This window comes from Lipophrys pholis, assembly GCF_963383615.2.
Source record: "Lipophrys pholis genome assembly, chromosome: 17".
NCBI classification, from domain to species: Eukaryota; Metazoa; Chordata; class Actinopteri; order Blenniiformes; family Blenniidae; genus Lipophrys; species Lipophrys pholis.
In genome coordinates this window covers 68,181-87,382 of record NC_137643.1, presented here as the reverse complement: position 1 = coordinate 87,382, position 19,202 = coordinate 68,181, and positions in this window count along the sequence as shown.

Sequence of the window (19,202 nt, the reverse complement as noted above, 5' to 3'; positions counted from 1 at the left end):
CAGCCGTGGCTACAACGTAGCTTAGCATCGCTGGAGGGATGGGTGTGAATGAATCATGGTCTCTGGACGCTCTTTGAGTCAGCGCGATATAAATCCAAGCCATTATTATTATTATGTAGGTGTGAATGAATGTGGTGTATTTCGCTGTTTGATGGCCTGATAATATGTGAAATAAATGTCAAATAAGTGATTAAGTTCCGCCACAAAAACAAGGCTCAGTTAAAGCTCTTAGTGGTCCATTTGTGACAACGATAAAAACATTTTTACTTGAGGTACCGTCTCAGCACAGAAAAAAAACAAAAGGGAGCAAACAAAGAGCTGAAAGCATTTAGTCCATTATACCATGTACCACAATGAAGCAGATTGACAGTGAGTCATTGAGACTTTCTGGCTGTGTAATCTATGAACAGGATGGTGAGCAGTTAAGTCGGTGTAACTGAAAAACATCTCTCAATCCCCATCTTCAAAGTACGGAACATACCAAATTAAGATGGAGGAGGGCCTTTAAACTGAAAGTATCGAGGTCAAGTCGTTTATCAGACCCTTTTTCCTTTTTCACCCAAGCCAAGTGGTGACTTCATTCTCTGTTCGGGGATGGATCACAAGGCTACACGCACGCACGCACGCACGCACGCACGCACGCACGCACGCACGCACGCACGCACGCACGCACGCACACACGCACGACATCATCCCGAGCAGTGGTGGGGCGGAGACTGGCAGCATAAGCCTGGCATCGTGCTCGTACACAGCAGGGCAGTGCGACTCCTCGCTGTCCATAAGCTCTCTGTCAGACACTCGGCTCAGCATCACTCTGTCTCGCTCTCTCTCCAGATACGATGAAATCAGCATTAGCCTGACCTCATTCTCACAAAAAACGGCAACGACACCACGTCCCCCCGCCTCCAATCTCGCATGTTTGGCCTTTTCTGAAGCCATATCACATCGTCCTTTTCAACAGAGTTTTTCATTCTTATGAACGGAAGACAAAGGGAAGGCCATTCCCTCAAATCTACTCTGATCTCTCAGATGATTTCCCTTCATAATTGGTCATCTTTAACAGCAGACTGCAGTTATATATATATATAACATAAATGTCTTGCAGTTATCATCCACTTTGCACTGAGGATGAGATCAGGACACAGATGAACGTTCCACATTTTCTAACGGACCTCAATCACTTGTTAGCGGAGGAGTGCTTCACAGCAATTCAAATGCATTGCATCTTCATTGGAAGCATCTTACAAAGGCTGCGTGAGACATGCAGTAAGTCTGAATCCAATGAATCAGCCATAAAGGACAGACTGCTGAGCTATTAAGGTTTATGCAAAGTGCTTCTCATAGACTGCCTTTGTACTGAATTCAGACTGGAAGTGAAGACAGTGCGACTCAGCACCGTATGTCAGGCCAAGTCAACGCGGATGTATTTGCATAATAAATGAATGAATAAAACAGATCCCTGCTTTTGCCCACAAACAGCACAATTTTCAGCCGTCTGAGACGAAAGATCAGATTGTGGGAGAATCGTTTGTAAAATCCAAAGTCCCGGCTCAGATTGGTCTGGCTTTGTGCACAGTACTAGGACGGTAAGCCCACGACCGCTACGGACTGTGTCTGATATTTGGGGAGTCGTAGCAGCAGCTGTGATCACGTCAGCTTAAACGAACCAATAGAAATGCAGTATGACATGACGTAGTTATCCACGCGACACCAGAACGCTAACGTAAATTGCTAGTACATACTTGCAAGTACTTACTTCGAGCTGTCTTTGTAAAATTGGCCTCCCCACTTCGCCTCTCTTTCCAAGCCACGACCGCGTCCATGTCCTCCGCTTCCTCTTTTGCTGGATTTTTCTGCCAACATAAGAAAACTGGAAAGGGAAGAGTTCTGTCCTTCTTTAGTGCCTTTATTTTTCCTGAATGGATGGCGCACACTTATGACGCTTTGTCTCGCATCGACAGGATTGGGTAATCACGTCGAGTCGGCGCAGTCTCAGCTTGTACCGTCTGAAAAAACAATTGATAAAAAAACTCAGTTCTGATCACTGCCTGGCCTCCTGCTGATACATATTTTAACCTTTGACCTTCATTTCTTGTTGCATTTATATCTGATTAACGGTTTTATTATCAGACTTACTATTACTGGTATTTATCTACCCCGTGATGTAGTTGCTGTCTGTTGTTGCACTATTGACTTCCTGCCAATATATCTTTTTACTCAGGAAAGTTACAAAAATAGTGTGAAATATCTGCAGTCGTGTTCTTGATGCAATGATAAGGTTTATTGATAATGTCTGTTAGTTCCGATTCTTTTGTGTCACCTGAACCCACCGTTAGAGCAAGTTGGCCTGTGATTGGCTGAGAGTGGAGAAGGGGGCGGGTCAGGTGAGCTTCAGGTGCGCGGTGTGGAAACTGGTTGTGCGTGCGTGCGTGCGTGCGTGCGTGCGTGCGTGCGTGCGTGCGTGCGTGCGTGCGTGCGTGCGTGCGTGTTTGAAGGAGAATGAAGCAGCGGCCTGGTTCAGAAACTCGTTCTGCTGGACGCTACAAGAGTAACTCACAGTGACTTGGAGAAGTAACTTTAATCTGATTACTGGTTTAGGAATAGTAACGCATTAGATTACTGGTTACTGAAAAAAGTGGTCATATGAGAGTAACGTGTAACGCCAATGCCGGTAACGCGTTACTAATTAATGTTACCAGCATCACTGTTGACGACCCCGATGACTGAAAATCGCATTGTTTGTGGCGGCCATGAATTGGTTAAAGCACCACAGAGGATGGGTGTTTGGAGACATTTATTCTGGAAGAAAACACACTTGATTCATAGAAGTCCCACCTGGAATATTAACGAGACCCCTGTTTGTTTTGGTTTGCTTTATGGGTTTTATTAAGGGGCAGCAAATAAAAAAATCCCTGCGTTTTCAGTGACTGTGACCCAGTGGTGGCTGGCCAATAGAGGGCGCCAGGGCACCGCCCTCCCTGGGATCAAGAAGGATTTTTTTTGTTATTTAAAATATATTAGATACTGTAATTCTGTTGAAATATGTTCATACCAACAAACTGACAATGGGCCCTGAATTGTATTCACTTCATTTTCTATAGATAATCAATAAAAGAGAGGATTTATTGATTTCTCTCTCTCCAGTAGTGTGTGTGTGTGTGTGTGTGTGTGTGTGTGTGTGTGTGTGTGTGTGTGTGTGTGTGTGTGTGTGTGCGTGTGTGTGTGTGTGTGTGTGTGTGTGTGTGTGGCTGTAAGTGTGAGCAGCATGGGGTGCTGCACAATGCCACCTTGAGGAGGCGGGGCTTAGTAGGGAACTCACCAATTACTGATCGACACCAGAGTGACTGACATGAAATTAAACCAATCAGCCTTATTTGATATTCAAGACTTGGGGCGTTGCTTCTTTCGCCTGAGCTCAATGAAGGGCTTAAGGTCCGTTCTGCTTTGTTTTAGTGTGTTTCTATGGGCTGTTGAGATGAAGATAATTAGAGGTGAGTGTCTGATTATTAGAGATCCCCCGGCTAGCTCAGTAGGTAGAGCATGAGACTCACAATCTCAGGGGTAGAGGGTTCATGTCCCACACCGGGCGTCACCTTCCCGTGGGCTCTCCACCTTCCCGTGGGCTCTCCACCTTCCCGTGGGCTCTCCACCTGCAGGAAGGTTCTTAATCGGTGATCTGGGTGACGGTGCTCAGACTGACACCCCCGTGACCCGGAAACAGATAAGCGGAAGAAGACTCTGTCACTTCTCTTCTGATTCAGTCTGATTATTAACTCTGTCACTTCTCTTCTAATTCAGTGATTATTAACTCTGTCACTTCTCTTCTAATTCAGTGATTATTAACTCTGTCACTTCTCTTCTGATTATTAACTCTGTCACTTCTCTTCTAATTCAGTCTGATTATTAACTCTGTCACTTCTCTTCTAATTTACTGATTATTAACTCTGTCACTTCTCTTTAATTCAGTGTTTGAAAGGAGAACTTTGGCTGTAAAGCTGCAGGTCAGGTTCAACTTTCTCCATAATAGTTATTTTTAAATGCACACAAACAGAAATGTGTTGAATTGATCAAACGTGTCCAGGTTTCAGTGATTAATTAGTAACGCGTTACACTCATAACACCTCATTTTTCAGTAAAAAGTAATCTAATGCGTTACTATATCCAAACCAGTAATGAGATTAAAGTTACTTATCCAAGGTCACTGTGCATTACTATTGTAGCGTCCAATAGGACGAGATTCTTGTCTGCAATGCTGCTTTATAATTAAACTGAACCGGCTGCTGCTCCATTCTCCTCCAAATGGACACACACACACACACACACACACACACACACACACACACACACACACACACACACACACACACACACACACACACACACACACACACACACACACACACACACACACACACACACACACACACAACCAGTTTCCACACCATGCTCCTGAAGCTCACCTGACCCTTCTCCACTCTCAGCCAATCACAGGCCAACTCGCTCTAACGGTGCATTCAGGTAACACAAAAGAATTGGAACTAACAAACCTCACTAAACCATATCGTTGCACCAAGAACACAACAGCAGAGATGTTACACTACTTTTTGTTATTTTCCTGAGTAAAAACATATATTGGCAGGAGGCCCCCCTTTTTTCAATCAATCAGTTAATAAAAGATTTTATTTGTACCCAGTGGGGCAATTAAAAGGTTGCCTCGAGCTGGTAGTGCTACTAAATAAATACATAGATAAATAGATGAATAATACAACAACAGACTACAACTACATCAATCAGTAAATAAATACTAGTAATAGTAAAAATGTGATCATAAAACCATGAGTCAGATATATTTACAACAAAGAATGAAGGTCAAAGGCTAAAATATGTATGAGCAGGAGGCCAGGCAGTGATCAGCACAGAGGCTTTGGCCAAAGTGGTTGTCATTTTTATGTTGAGATGGTAGGGGGTGTTGTGTTATGGCAGCTTCTGAAAGTAACTAAAAAGATACTTGTAATCTAACTTAGTTACTTTTAAATACAAGTAATCAGTAAAGTAACTAAGTTACCTTTTAAAGGAGAAACTTGTAATCAGTAATCACATTACTTTTTCAAGGTAACTGGCAACACTGCCAGGTTTGTTAATGTTTATAAATGTTTAGATATGTTCAGATTTAATAATGGCTGAAAATCTAAGAGCTTAAAAAAGCCCAGTTTATTCTGAAATTCTTTTTTTGAGGTTTCTTTCTGTCACAGATCTTGGTGAACCCAAATGCAGACTCATACACAGATCAAGTTATTCATAGACTTTATTCAAATCCAGGCGTACAAAACCTGAAAGGAGATCCAAAGGCGAGTAGTCAAAGTCCAGGCAGGAGTCAAAACATGGAGAGGTTCACAAGGAAAACAGGGGAAAAGGCTGGGGCGCTGAAACAGGAGGAAGAGGGGTTGAAATACACAAGGGAAGGGCAGACAGGTGATATGAATCAACACTAATCAGACACACAGAGGGAGTGAGAACAGGAAGAGTAAGCGGACGAAGACAAGACAAAGACTTCAAAATAAAACAGGAAGAGACAAACAGGGAAGTGTCGCAGACTTGACAGAGACACACAAGGAACCCATTACACTTTCAAAGCATTCTAAAATACTTTGAAAGATGGATTGATGTGTTGGTGAAAATATTCCTGATGTACCTTTTGTTTTCCCTAAAGTCAGACTAACTGTCATTTTCAGTAAATCAGCCCCAAAACACCTTCGTTTTCTAAAAGGGACTAATGAAGCTTCTGCTTGTATTTGTTTACAAGTATGTTAATAAAAGAGTCTTAATAAGTCTCTCTACTCACTAGCTGTTTAAAAGTACACTCATTTACATAACTGGGAGCCTCTCTCAGTCTAAAAAGTCCTAAACACACTGTATTTAAATAAAGTTAACATTGGCTGGAATTGAATAATAATGAAGTGCCCCACTCAAGGAATTTACCATCAGCCACCACTGCTCTGATCACCGTTGTCATGTAAACAGACACCCAAAATGCAACGAACATTTTCTGTTTTCACTCAAAATCAGTATCAGAGCCTAACGGTCGTGTGTCCTGTCAAAAACACTGAGAACTGGAAGCCAGCGAGGAGATTCTTGATAACATCCCAAAATATAGTCGGCTGAGCGTTGCACGCAGACATCTGGCTCATATGAGTAGATGTTGCTACGATAATATCAGGATAACATTAATCGCTAAGATTGGGATTATGATTATCACTCACCAGCAAACCTTCATATCCCTCACTAATCTAACGGGTCACATCAGTTTACAATGCCGTCTAAGTTCAAATCCGGTGTATAGCAAGAATTTTCTTCTTGTTTCTTGAAAATAAATCATTTTACAATGTCACTCCAGATGTTTTAGTTTGTGCTCCATTCTGCATCCATGATAATTACCTGAAGGCATCTTCGACAACGCCATATACTGCATGAATAATAGATAATGCAGGCAATGTCTAGAGTCTGTTTTTTTCATGCCATCTCTGCAATGCCTGGGGCAAACACAGCGTCCATACTTTAGATGTTTGAATGTTGGAATCAACCCGTCCTTCACTGGTATTTCAGAAGCACATGGCTTGTGCAGAACATGATCTAAATGTTTGGAGTTTTAAAAAAGACAGTTACAGATTTAACGATCTTTTTTCTCCCCAACGTTCTCAAAAACCTATGAACTCGACTCAACATGAGGCTTCAGGGCATGTAGTACATATGCCAGGCCTTTAGGGGTGCTGTGACTCACCAAAAACACAGAAGAAGATGCAGAGAACATAGAAATTTAAAAGTAGACTCTGTTCATAGACTTCTATATAACTCTGAGTTATATATCTCTATGCTCCTGCTCCTCCTCCGGTTAGAGTCAGTAGCTTCTGCAGCGCCACCTGGAGCTTGCAGTCCGCCATTGCTGCAGTTATTAGATGACATTGTGGACTGTGGTGGGGGGGGAGAGACGGGGCGATGACGTCATCTTTTTTCCACAGATGATTGTTTTTGAACGTCCACACCTCACAGCCGAGCCGGCGTTACTCTGGGACCCGGGATGAAAAAACAACCTGTTATCTCGCTCCTGAAGCTCCGCCTCCTGTGGATGATCGGCCAAACACAGCTAGTGTCCGTGAACCGGCGGTCTGGTGTGGAGGGCCCCTGAGAATCTGTTTACATGACGAGTGAAAATGCTTATTTTTTATATTTGTGCATCAGAAAAGTTTTGTGTTTAAATAGCAATCTTTTGCAAACAAAATAGAAATGGCAGAATTGTTGAAAACAATGTAGTTAGTGTGCCAGGCCAAGAGTTTATGTTGTTGGTTGTTAATGTTGCACGTATTACATGTGACTCAAATATGAAACTACCAAGTCCTAGGAGAGTATGGATTGGGAATCATGGCACTCTGGAGGTGGCCGCTATTGTTATAGTCCATATAATTACGCATGTACAGAAGGACTATTTACTATGGCCGTGATGCACATGTGCAGTTGCAGCGTTTCAGAATTGTTGTGTTTGTGTCTTTGCAAAAAATTGTGTTTTCAGTGGCTCCAAGCACCGTTGTCATGTCAACAGACACCCAAAAAACAATGAAAGTTCCTGTTTTCACTTGAAAATGTTGTTGTCTAAATGGGGCCTTAATCTCTCTTAGAATACTTCCCGTTTTGTGTAATTTTTGGCCAATAAAGGGATTGAATCCATCAAATTAAAGTGTCTGGCATCAGGATCTGACCAACTGACCAACTGATTAAAAGTAAGTTGGGGACAAATATAGTGTGCATGGAAGCAGCAGTGATCAGAATGAGATGAAAAGACAAACACGATGGAATTTTTAATAAGTTCAGAATAATGCATAAACATTTGACAAGAGCATTTAACACACACTCTACAAGTGCAAACTGCACTTCAGGATGTCTGTGTTTTAACTGGCCATTTACAATATGTTTCAAACTCTTTGTTTTGCAGTCTTTTAGACATTTGTCAGTACTTGTTAGGTATTCTTCATGTTTTGACTTGTATTGAAGATGGCTGGATAGAAATCACAAACTCAATCTGTTTAATGTTGCGTCATGTTAGTGGCGCGTTTTCTGAACTTGTTGTGGACAAAAGCTTTCTTGAATCCGTTTTAAGGTTTTTCCTGGTTTTGACATCACAGTCCCAGTGGGGGAGCGTGTGATTGTAACAAGCCCTGATTCAGCACCGGGGAGCCCCTCCACGCTGCCCCGCCACGCCCCCACCCTGCTTCAGTTCTCAGTCCGCCACCCCGCCCGCCTCAACCCCTCCCCACTCCCCCCCCGCTTCAGTTCTCAGTCCACCACCCCGCCCGCCTCAACCCCTCCCCACTCCCCCCCCGCTTCAGTTCTCAGTCCACCACCCCGCCCGCCTCAACCCCTCCCCACTCCCCCCCGCTTCAGTTCTCAGTCCACCACCCCGCCCGCCTCAACCCCGCCCGCCTCAACCCCGCCCGCCTCAACCCCTCCCCACTCCCCCCCGCTTCAGTTCTCAGTCCACCACCCCGCCCGCCTCAACCCCGCCCGCCTCAACCCCGCCCGCCTCAACCCCGCCCGCCTCAACCCCTCCCCACTCCCCCCCGCTTCAGTTCTCAGTCCACCACCCCTGCCCAACTCACCCCCCCCCCCCCCCCCCCCCTCCACCACCACCACTATTGCCACACCCCCGTCACTCCAGCCCTGCAGTACATTAGCGTGGAACATCGGGGACACACCAGAATTAATTATTTATCCAGAGCGTGAACATGGAGGAGAACTTCAAAGTATTAGCTTTTACATTTCAGATTCTTTTACAACTCGGTAGCTTCTCGCTTTCAAGCTGGAGCTCTTGGCTCTTGGTTGCAGTAAGAAGTGAGCTGTCAAAAAGGAGTAAAACTTTAGCAGTCAGGAGTTGAGTTTAATTTTTAAAGGCTTCCTTTTAAGTGACATCAATACTGGACTTGTAACAATTTTGAGCAAAAATTTGAACAATAAAAACCTCAAATACAAAACTGTAAAAAATTTTATCTTACATAAAATCATAAAGAATATACATTTTTCAATAAATAAAAAGAAACATTGAACCAATTTATTCGAGAATTGGTTGAGACTATGAGACCATTTATTTTTCTGCAAATCTAAAATGTAAATATCACTACCTTATTAGCCGTGTAGTTTCCAAGCTATATATTTTTTTTAAATTCTTTACAGACTTGATGTAGTGTGACACACAATCGACGGTGTAACTTCTGGATTTCTTTCAAGTTAACACACTGATAGATTAAGGCCCCCTTTATGGAACAATTTCAAGTGAAAAAGGAAAACTTCCATGCGTTACAATGGCACTCTGAGCCAATGAAAACCCAACTTTTTGAAAATAGCTCCCAATGAGGAACTTGTTGAAAATGCTCTGATTGTCTCTGTGGATACAGGAGAAAACCTCACTTCTCTGAATCACTGCTCCTGCACATGCACACCACTGCCATAGTAAATAGTTTTTCTACACATATGCGACTAAATGGACAATAACAACAGTTTGCTTGCAGTGTCATGACTCCCAGTGGATATTCTCCTGGGACTTTATCATTTTATACTTGAGATTCATTGTAATAAACATGGTCATCTGTCCATAATAAAGTTTGGGTACTCCCATTTTTAATGTTTACAGCGTATTGTTCTCTGCCCCTGCGTGTGTGGTTTCATCACAATAACAACCAAAATACGCCAGCTAGTGGTCTGACATGCTAACTACATAGTTTTCAGCATTTCCGCATTTCACTTGAAAGACTATTGAGTAAGTGAAGCATTATAACAATCACAGAATGCATGACGGAGAAGTTGCTTGTCTGGTATTTTGCAACTTTTTTTATGTTACTCTTTCAACTTTTCTCATTTAGAGATTATTGTTTGCTAAACAAATTGTGAGCTATAGTTGAATTTAATCAGTTTTACAGTGTTTTAGATATTTGATTATAAATAACTAGCTTTGATTATTGATAATGAATAACTTCAAATACAAACTAAAGATACAAAAAGTGAAAGTCTCAGTAAGACTTTAAAGCCGAGGTTCCTCCGCAGTACGTGATGGAGCGGGGCGTAGCGGCAGGGTACAGTACGGCAAAGCACACCCAGGCCCAACTGTGTCTCGCGGTCCCATCACAGAAAGTATTGTTAAAATGTAGGCGGGGTTGAGAACGACGCGGGGACGCGTCCAGCGAAGAACACGGAAGCGGTCAGTGGCGGGCGGCTTTATCTGGCTGCAACTCCGCAGCCATCCAAGCTGTTCTCTGTAACACAGTGAAAACTTTTTCCTTGTGAACAGCAGCGTCCAGCTTCTGCTGAAGCTCCTCTTTCCTGTTACTGAGAGGAGGAGCTCCTGCTGAAGCTCCTCTTTCCTGTTACTGAGAGGAGGAGCTCCTGCTGAAGCTCCGCCCCTCCTGTTACTGAGAGGAGGAGCTCCTGCTGAAGCTCCGCCCATCCTGTTACTGAGAGGAGGAGCTCCTGCTGAAGCTCCGCCCATCCTGTTACTGAGAGGAGGAGCTCCTGCTGAAGCTCCTCTTTCCTGTTACTGAGAGGAGGCGCTCCTGCTGAAGCTCCTCTTTCCTGTTACTGAGAGGAGGAGCTCCTGCTGAAGCTCCGCCCATCCTGTTACTGAGAGGAGGAGCTCCTGCTGAAGCTCCTCTTTCCTGTTACTGAGAGGAGGAGCTCCTGCTGAAGCTCCTCTTTCCTGTTACTGAGAGGAGGAGCTCCTGCTGAAGCTCCGCCCATCCTGTTACCGAGAGGAGGCGCTCCTGCTGAAGCTCCGCCCATCCTGTTACTGAGAGGAGGAGCTCCTGCTGAAGCTCCTCTTTCCTGTTACTGAGAGGAGGAGCTCCTGCTGAAGCTCCACCCCTCCTGTTACCGAGAGGAGGCGCTCCTGCTGAAGCTCCGCCCATCCTGTTACTGAGAGGAGGAGCTCCTGCTGAAGCTCCTCTTTCCTGTTACTGAGAGGAGGAGCTCCTGCTGAAGCTCCGCCCATCCTGTTACCGAGAGGAGGCGCTCCTGCTGAAGCTCCGCCCATCCTGTTACTGAGAGGAGGAGCTCCTGCTGAAGCTCCTCTTTCCTGTTACTGAGAGGAGGAGCTCCTGCTGAAGCTCCACCCCTCCTGTTACCGAGAGGAGGCGCTCCTGCTGAAGCTCCGCCCATCCTGTTACTGAGAGGAGGAGCTCCTGCTGAAGCTCCGCCCATCCTGTTACCGAGAGGAGGCGCTCCTGCTGAAGCTCCGCCCATCCTGTTACTGAGAGGAGGAGCTCCTGCTGAAGCTCCGCCCATCCTGTTACTGAGAGGAGGAACTCCTGCTGAAGCTCCGCCCATCCTGTTACCGAGAGGATGCGCTCCTGCTGAAGCTCCGCCCATCCTGTTACCGAGAGGAGGCGCTCCTGCTGAAGCTCCGCCCATCCTGTTACCAAGAGGAGGAGCTCCTGCTGAAGCTCCTCTTTCCTGTTACTGAGAGGAGGAACTCCTGCTGAAGCTCCGCCCCTTATGTTACTGAGAGGAGGAGCTCCTGCTGAAGCTCCGCCCATCCTGTTACTGAGAGGAGTAGCTCCTGCTGAAGCTCCGCCCCTCCTGTTACTGAGAGGAGGAGCTCCTGCTGAAGCTCCGCCCCTCCTGTTACTGAGAGGAGGAGCTCCTGCTGAAGCTCCGCCCCTCCTGTTACTGAGAGGAGGAGCTCCTGCTGAAGCTCCGCCCCTCCTGTTACTGAGAGGAGTAGCTCCTGCTGAAGCTCCGCCCCTCCTGTTACTGAGAGGAGGAGCTCCTGCTTGCTGAAGCTCTTCCTCCTGTTACCAAGAGGAGCGTCTGTACCTCGTTGAAAGACGCCATGTTGTGTTGCCATCATCTCGTCATTGATGTAAAATTGACATTTTAAGGTGCCTTTCATTGCCCTGCATATATATTAGGAAGTTCACATAAGAATGGATTGAATGTGTGTCAGGATAAACTCCATAAAATGGCCATTTCATTGCTCCTTTTTCTCAAATGTCAAGATTTTATCTGCATTTTTGTTTCAGACATAACATTTGAATAAACTAAACATCTAAAATCCCCTTAAAAAGACATAAAAGTAGAAACAAAGCTAGCCTAACTGCGCTCTATATTTCTGAGACTGCCAAACACAAGAGCTTTGAGCTTTGTAATTTGACACCAGCTTTATTGTTCTGAAAGTGCGATACCTGGAGCAGAGATAAAGAGAAATAAGAACTGACTTCATTAACACCGAGGAAGTGTTCAGAGAGCACAAAAATATTTTTGCTCAGTTGATGGAGCAGGCCATCTCTCGAAGGGAAGGTTGCAGGTTCGATTCCTGCATCTGCCCGTACGTCAAAGTATCGTTGAGCAAGACACTGGACATTGTGTGTGTGAATGGGTGAACTGATTTTTGTTACATGTGTATATGTTCATTATTGAATATAACAGCATACAATCCAGTAACAAACACCTCCACTCACCAGTTTCACATTGTACATTTTATATATATCTAAAAAAACAACAAAAAAACATGATGCTGGTGTTACAGGCAAGTTGTTACCTCCAACGATTGTTCTCCAAACTCAACACAATGCCATTATCGTCACTGTGCCGCCAGCATGAATGTTTAATCCAGTCATTTTAGAGCTTACCCCAATCTCTGCTTTGTGTGTTTCCACTGTTAGACAATGTGAAAACGGCCCGGTCTGCCCCTGCCCCTGCCCCTGCCCCTGCCCCTGCCCCTGCCCACCGCCTCAGAGGGGGTGGGTCCCATCTGCTGGGACTCATTAGGGGACCAAACCGAGAACGCAGCTATTGTGTGCATACAGATAGTGAGACGTCAAGGCTGAGGTGGAAGGGCTGATGAGGAGGAGTCATGTGGAGCTGCAACGATTAGATGATATGATTGAAGAAGCTGTATGTGGAGTTAGATAGTCTAACAACATGCATTTGCTCATTGTAAAGGTTTCTATAAATCCTATTTAGCTTTTGAAGCTTATAATCAATTGTGTCTGAGGAACTTGTACTTCAATGAGAGAACTGTGAGTCACGGGGAACTAGTTTGGTGTTAAAATAATGAATTAATAAAATACCGACTTTATTCATAGTTATCATTTATGGGTGCTTCCACTTGTAATATTTTCTTAGTAGTTGTTTTTAGATCTCTGTGGTTTCTTTTGTAGTTTAAATATCATTTATGGTCATTTTTTAATTTGTTGTGATCCTTTAGTGTGTTTTTTGAGTCATTTTTCATTTCTTTTAAAGTTTACTGTTATCTTTGGAATTCTTTTACTTTTGTAGTGGTTTTGGTGTCTTTGATCATTTTATGTCTTTTGTGATCACTTCAAGTCTCTTTTGTAGTTTAAGTGTTATTTCTGCTAATGTTATTTCTGGTAATTTTTTATTTTATGGTCATTTGTTAATATCTAGTCTTTTTTGTTTAAATATTTTGTACATTGTTTAATCTTTGTAGTTATTTTGAGGTCTCCCTTTGGCCACTTAGTGGTAATTTCTACTCTATTTTGTCATTTAGATATTATTTCTGACCTTTCTTACAATCTTTGTGGTTATTTTGTGGTGTTTTTTGGTCAAATTCTGTCTTTTCATGGTCATTTCAAGTCTCTTCTGTAATTCAAATATTATTTCTGGACTTTTCTTCATATCGATGATCATTTAGTATTTTTTGTGTTAATTTCTGGTGTCTTTTGTACTTTCAATTTGATTTCAGGTCATTTCTTTCATCTTTGCACTGATTCTGGGTCTTTTGTACCTTCATCCACGGGTCAAAGGACAACAGCATGATCAAAGCAAACATGGTAGGGATCAAGCCTGACACCCGACTCTCTCTGATTCTCTGATCCTGCATGTACAGACTATAATGACTTGAATTCACACGTGTTCGTCTCTGTCGGACCACATGCTGGGCTTCACTCCAACAAGATTCATTACTGCCTTCTAGCCTCAGGTGTTTCTGCCGAAAATCCTCTTTGCTCTTACCAGGTCAGAATCACAATCACAATCAGCTTTATAGGCCAGGTATGTTTAACATACAAGGAATTTGGCCCCAGTAAACTGTGCACTCTCTGTACAAATGTAAACTTTAAATAATAACATTAAACAAAAAATATCAACAAGTAATTAAAGACTAATATATTCAGGACTAAATAAGATAATAGGTAACAGTGCAGTTCTCCTGAAGTCCAGCATCCTCTCCACAGTCTTGAGCAGGTTTAGCTCCAGGTGGTTCTGACTACACCAGAGAGCCAGCTGTTCCACCTCCCATCTGTAGGCAGACCCGTCACCGTTCTGGATGAGATCGATGACAGTGGTGTCGTCTCCCAACTTCAAGAGTTTCACAGAAGGGTCCCCTGAGGTGCAGTCATTGGTGTAGAGCAGGGGTGTCAAACTCAGATCCTCGTGGGCCGCAGCCCTGCACGTTTTCAATGTCTCCCTCCCCTGAATGTCCTGATGGTTCATCATCACATTCAGCACAAAGCCAGATAACGAGCTGCTCATTGCAATCAGCTGTGTTGAAGCTGGGAGACATGCAAAACGTGCAGGGCTGCGGCCCTCGAGGCCTGGAGTTCGACACGTGTGGTGTAGAGGGAGAAGAGCAGTCGGGCCCAAATGACCCGCAAATGCTGCTCCATGATGGATCTGTTAAACCATGTGGTTGATGGGTGTTTTTCCAGGGAAGATGCACACAACAGTGTACATATGAAAGCCACTTGCCTTGACCTTGATCTCATTCTATCATATAATCTCTCAAGGAGGTTTTAAACACACCAAAATATAGATTTTTCATGTATCTTCTCTTTGTTTTGATATCACAGCACATTTTTACAGTAACCAGTCATGATTCAAACACACACACACACACACACACACACACACACACACACACACACACACACACACACACACACACACACACACATACAGAAGGAGATGGGAGTCGGGGGCAGGGATGTTGAAATCACTTCTAGACAGCCTGCAGCCTCCCGGAGAGGAGAGCTGCTCAGTTGATTATGTAACGTGCCATTACATAAAAGTTACACTCAAACGTGCCTGACATATAGGTTTTAGTAACAGGGGATATATTGCATAATTTTTTTATGTTTACAGTTGTTATATTGGACTACTGGATATGCTAAAAACACATCTCAGACAAACAAGCCGGACTCCTGGTTCCTCTTGTGAATCATCCACACACTCCGGGATCCCATGGTCCTCTGTGGATTGGATAGAGGAGGCGGATCCATTGTCTGGACTGAACAAACAAAACAGATCCGGCTTGCATGAAAGCTCCAGCACACTCCAGCATGGCTGAGTGCTTCACTCCTCCATGGTCCTGGAGGAAAGCTGCTGCTACGACACACCGGCAACACAGTGGGAGATGTAAAGATTAATAATGACCGCCTGTGTTCCCCCATCATGCAGCCACTTGTTCTCTCTTTCATCATGCAGCTCTATAATCTCCATGCAGTTAACCCCGTGCACCGTTTAGTTGGAAGCTGTTTTTGCCTTCAGCCTGGAAACACTGTTTAACATTTTCACACCTGAAGTTCTTGTAAACAAGTTAGTAAGCTAGGAGCCTTTATGTTTCTGCTTGGTTGATTTTGAATCAGTGTGCAGGGTTAACCCTTTATTGAGCCATATTTAGTACATACCAATTGTTATATATATATATATATATATATATATATATATATAGTAAGGGTCCCTCTTGCGTTTATCAAGTCTGCGTCACTTCCCTGTTTGCCGCTTCCTGTTTTATTTTGAAGTCTTTGTCTTGTCTGCATCTTTGTTTGCGTACCCTTCCTGTTCTCACTCCCGCTGTGTGTCTGATTAGTGTTTACTCATATCACCTGTTTGCCCTTACCTTGTGTATTCAAACCCCTCTTCCTCTTGTTTCAGTGCTTGATTGTCATTGTAGCTTGTGTCGTGACCCCAGCCTCTCATCGTGTTTCTTCCCTCGATCTCCTCTGTGTTTTTGACCTCCTGATTTTTGACTGCTTGTTTTTGGATCTCCCTTCTGGTTTTGTACGCCTCCTTTCAAAATAAACTCTTGTACAACCTGGTCTGTGTCTGCATTTGGGTTCACTACGATCCGTGACCCATATATATATATAAAATGCACACAACAGTATTTTATACTACTTTTAAAATATCCTCAGAGAACAGGTTGGTTTCATATTTCGATGAATTGTCCAATAACCTGAATAGCAACAGTGATGTTTCTTCGTACCCAGATGGCAGAGTGTATGAAAAAATAATCAGTGACACAATGTCTGAAATCTTGCCTCCTTCAGACATGAACAAATCCCTTTTACACACACACACACACACACACACACACACACACACACACACACACACACACACACACACACACACACACACACACACACACACACACACACACACACACACACACACACACACACTTGTGCGGCTGCTGGACTGTTCTGACAGACAGCAACCACCCATCTTCCATATGCCTCCCCCCGCTGTCTCCCATTTGCCTGTCGCGAGAGATTTTTTTGGGGGGAGGGGGGGGTGATGCTGGCAGGCTGTAGACGCCATCTGCTCCTCCTTACTAGGACAGAGATGCCTGGCCACTCTCAGCCGACTGACTCCCGCTAAAAGGTGAAAAATACAAGTGATGACTGCAACATCCATCATGATGATGTGAAAGGTCATACTGAGTAACATGTGGAGGGTTAGGGTTAGGGTTAGGGTTAGGGTTAGGGTTAGGGTTAGGGTTAGGGCAGACCTCCCCAAAAATGTGCCACTTGTTACATGTTTGAAAAACTCCTGAAAAAAGATGGTTGAATAGATGTTGATGGTATTCGTGTCAAAAATAACAATAGAAACAATGTTCTCATAGGAAATTATGTGTTTACTGTTATCTCACCTGCAATGTATTGATCAACAGAAACAGGACGACTCCGTTTTTAAAAAAAATAATGTTAGAAAAGAAATACATGGACTGGAACAGTGAGAACAAAATAGACCATGGATTAACCCAAATACTCTTTGAAGCAGGGGTGACAAATATGGGCCAAAACGGGACGATCAGAGGATTCAACACCCACAAGATAACGTCATACTTTGGAAAAATTGGGAATGATTTTATGCTGTTCAAGATACTGGATGTCCACTAGATTTATCAACATGTTGGACTTTTGAAATGGAACAAAAATCACATACAATCAAATCTATACTGTATGCCAAGGTGTTCACTATCTGTTTTTCAAAAAAAAAAAAAAAAAGTGCATTAAATGTGAACTTTTTCAGGCTGTACTAGTACTTTCTAGTACTAGTCAAAACCTTATGAAAACTTTTTTAGAATTCACTGATTCACCAGAGATTAGAAAGAAAACATACATCTGGAGACTCACTGGTTCGAATCCCACGGATCACCACCTTTAAGAAGCGTGTCAAATCAAACACGAAGGTCATACACCATGGAGTCACATGCTCTCTCTCAGTGTCACCATTATATTGTGGATAATAAAGGTTCTTATAATGGGTTAAACCAACAGATCACATGAGTTTATGTCACTACAGACCAACTAACTTTCTCATTCCAAAGGCACCTTGTATTTATTCCACTCACCCCTCCCAGTCCCTGGAGGTTTGTCCCTCTAACCTCCAGAGAAAACAGCCAGGCGTGTGAATAACAGCGTCTCACTTCAGACTGTGGTGACCCTGCTTACTGTGAAGCGTGAGAACTGAATCAGGCTGTCTGGAAACATCTGATCAGTCCGAGCGGGGCTCCACGGGAGGAGAGGACATCCAATTTCTCTCTGCTGAAGCACCACTGATATAAATCCGAGGCCCAAATCTCGAGATGAGACAATATTCACATGGCAACAGTAAAAATAGATCTAACCGTGGCAGCAGCGGTTAACAAACAGCATCACCGTGACTGAACAAACACAGATCCTGTCAGCTAAAAATAGTGGGTCATCAAACAGACTGGGTCGATTGAAGTTGAATTCAGCACAAGTTTTTGGCCTTGACAGAATGCCTCGAAGACACTGGGTGTGTAATAATGGAGAGTAATGTGATAACTTGCCAATAATGCAATAAAACACTCTCACTCAACCTCTTCATCCTATCTTGAGACGTCAGGCCTGAGCTTTGGTTAGTCCCCATCGTAGATCGTCTCTTCGTTTTTGGCCTCTTTTCCTCTGGGTATCCCGTCAGTGGACATCCTCAGGAAATGACCAAGCAATCGCAACCTGCAAGTCTTAATTTCAAGAGACATACTCATATTCTGTCTTTCTTTAAATCCAAACTGATAAGGCTTGTGGGGTATGTGTAATCCTCACCGTGCTCCAGTTCCTCTCCATCTATGGTGATTGAGGGGTTTTTGGGACACTGACAAACATCACCTGGGTGGTTTTCTGCTTGATGTGCAGACCAGCTCATTTTGCAAAATTCCTTAGCTGGAACATTTTTTCTAGAGATGGGGATGTAATAAAATAAATATTTTTTATGACCATAATTAACAGAGTGCTGGCCAGTATAGCCTCATTTGTCTGACAACGACTCAAAAATCCGATTAAACTGTTGGCAAGTCATTACATTAGCAGCGTTATTACATTTAAAAATGGTAAAATTATTATATTTATGGTTGGTACACACCTGAAACTGGGCAGAGCCTGTATTACAAACAATCTTCGACTCACTCAGTAAGAGACCATCTCTAAGAATTCCTCTTGTGAACCAACAAAAGAGAAAAAGATAACAGCAAAATAGGAAAGTGATTATAAGCTGGGCAGGTAGAGATGCTATAGTTTTTAAAGTTCTTACCTCACATGAAAAAAAAGATATTTGTCTTTAGTTTTTCAATGCATTTTTCAATAAATGTAAGTTTTGACTATATTGTCCTTTTAAAAACCCCGACGTCTGACTGAATGTGGCCTCTCTCAGCTCTGTCCAGCTCACCGGTCCACGCTGCAGCCGTCCATGATGTCATGCACCAGTCAATTCTGTTCATTTCTCTCTGGAGGACGCTGTGTGTGCAGACACTGCTGGTATGTCTCAGCAAGAACAGGAGCCACTCCCAACAGATTCCTCTGCTCATAGACGATCAGGATACAAGCAGGGCCATGCTTCTTATTCCAACACGTGTGTGTGTGCGTGTGTGTGTGTGTGTGTGTGTGTGTGTGTGTGTG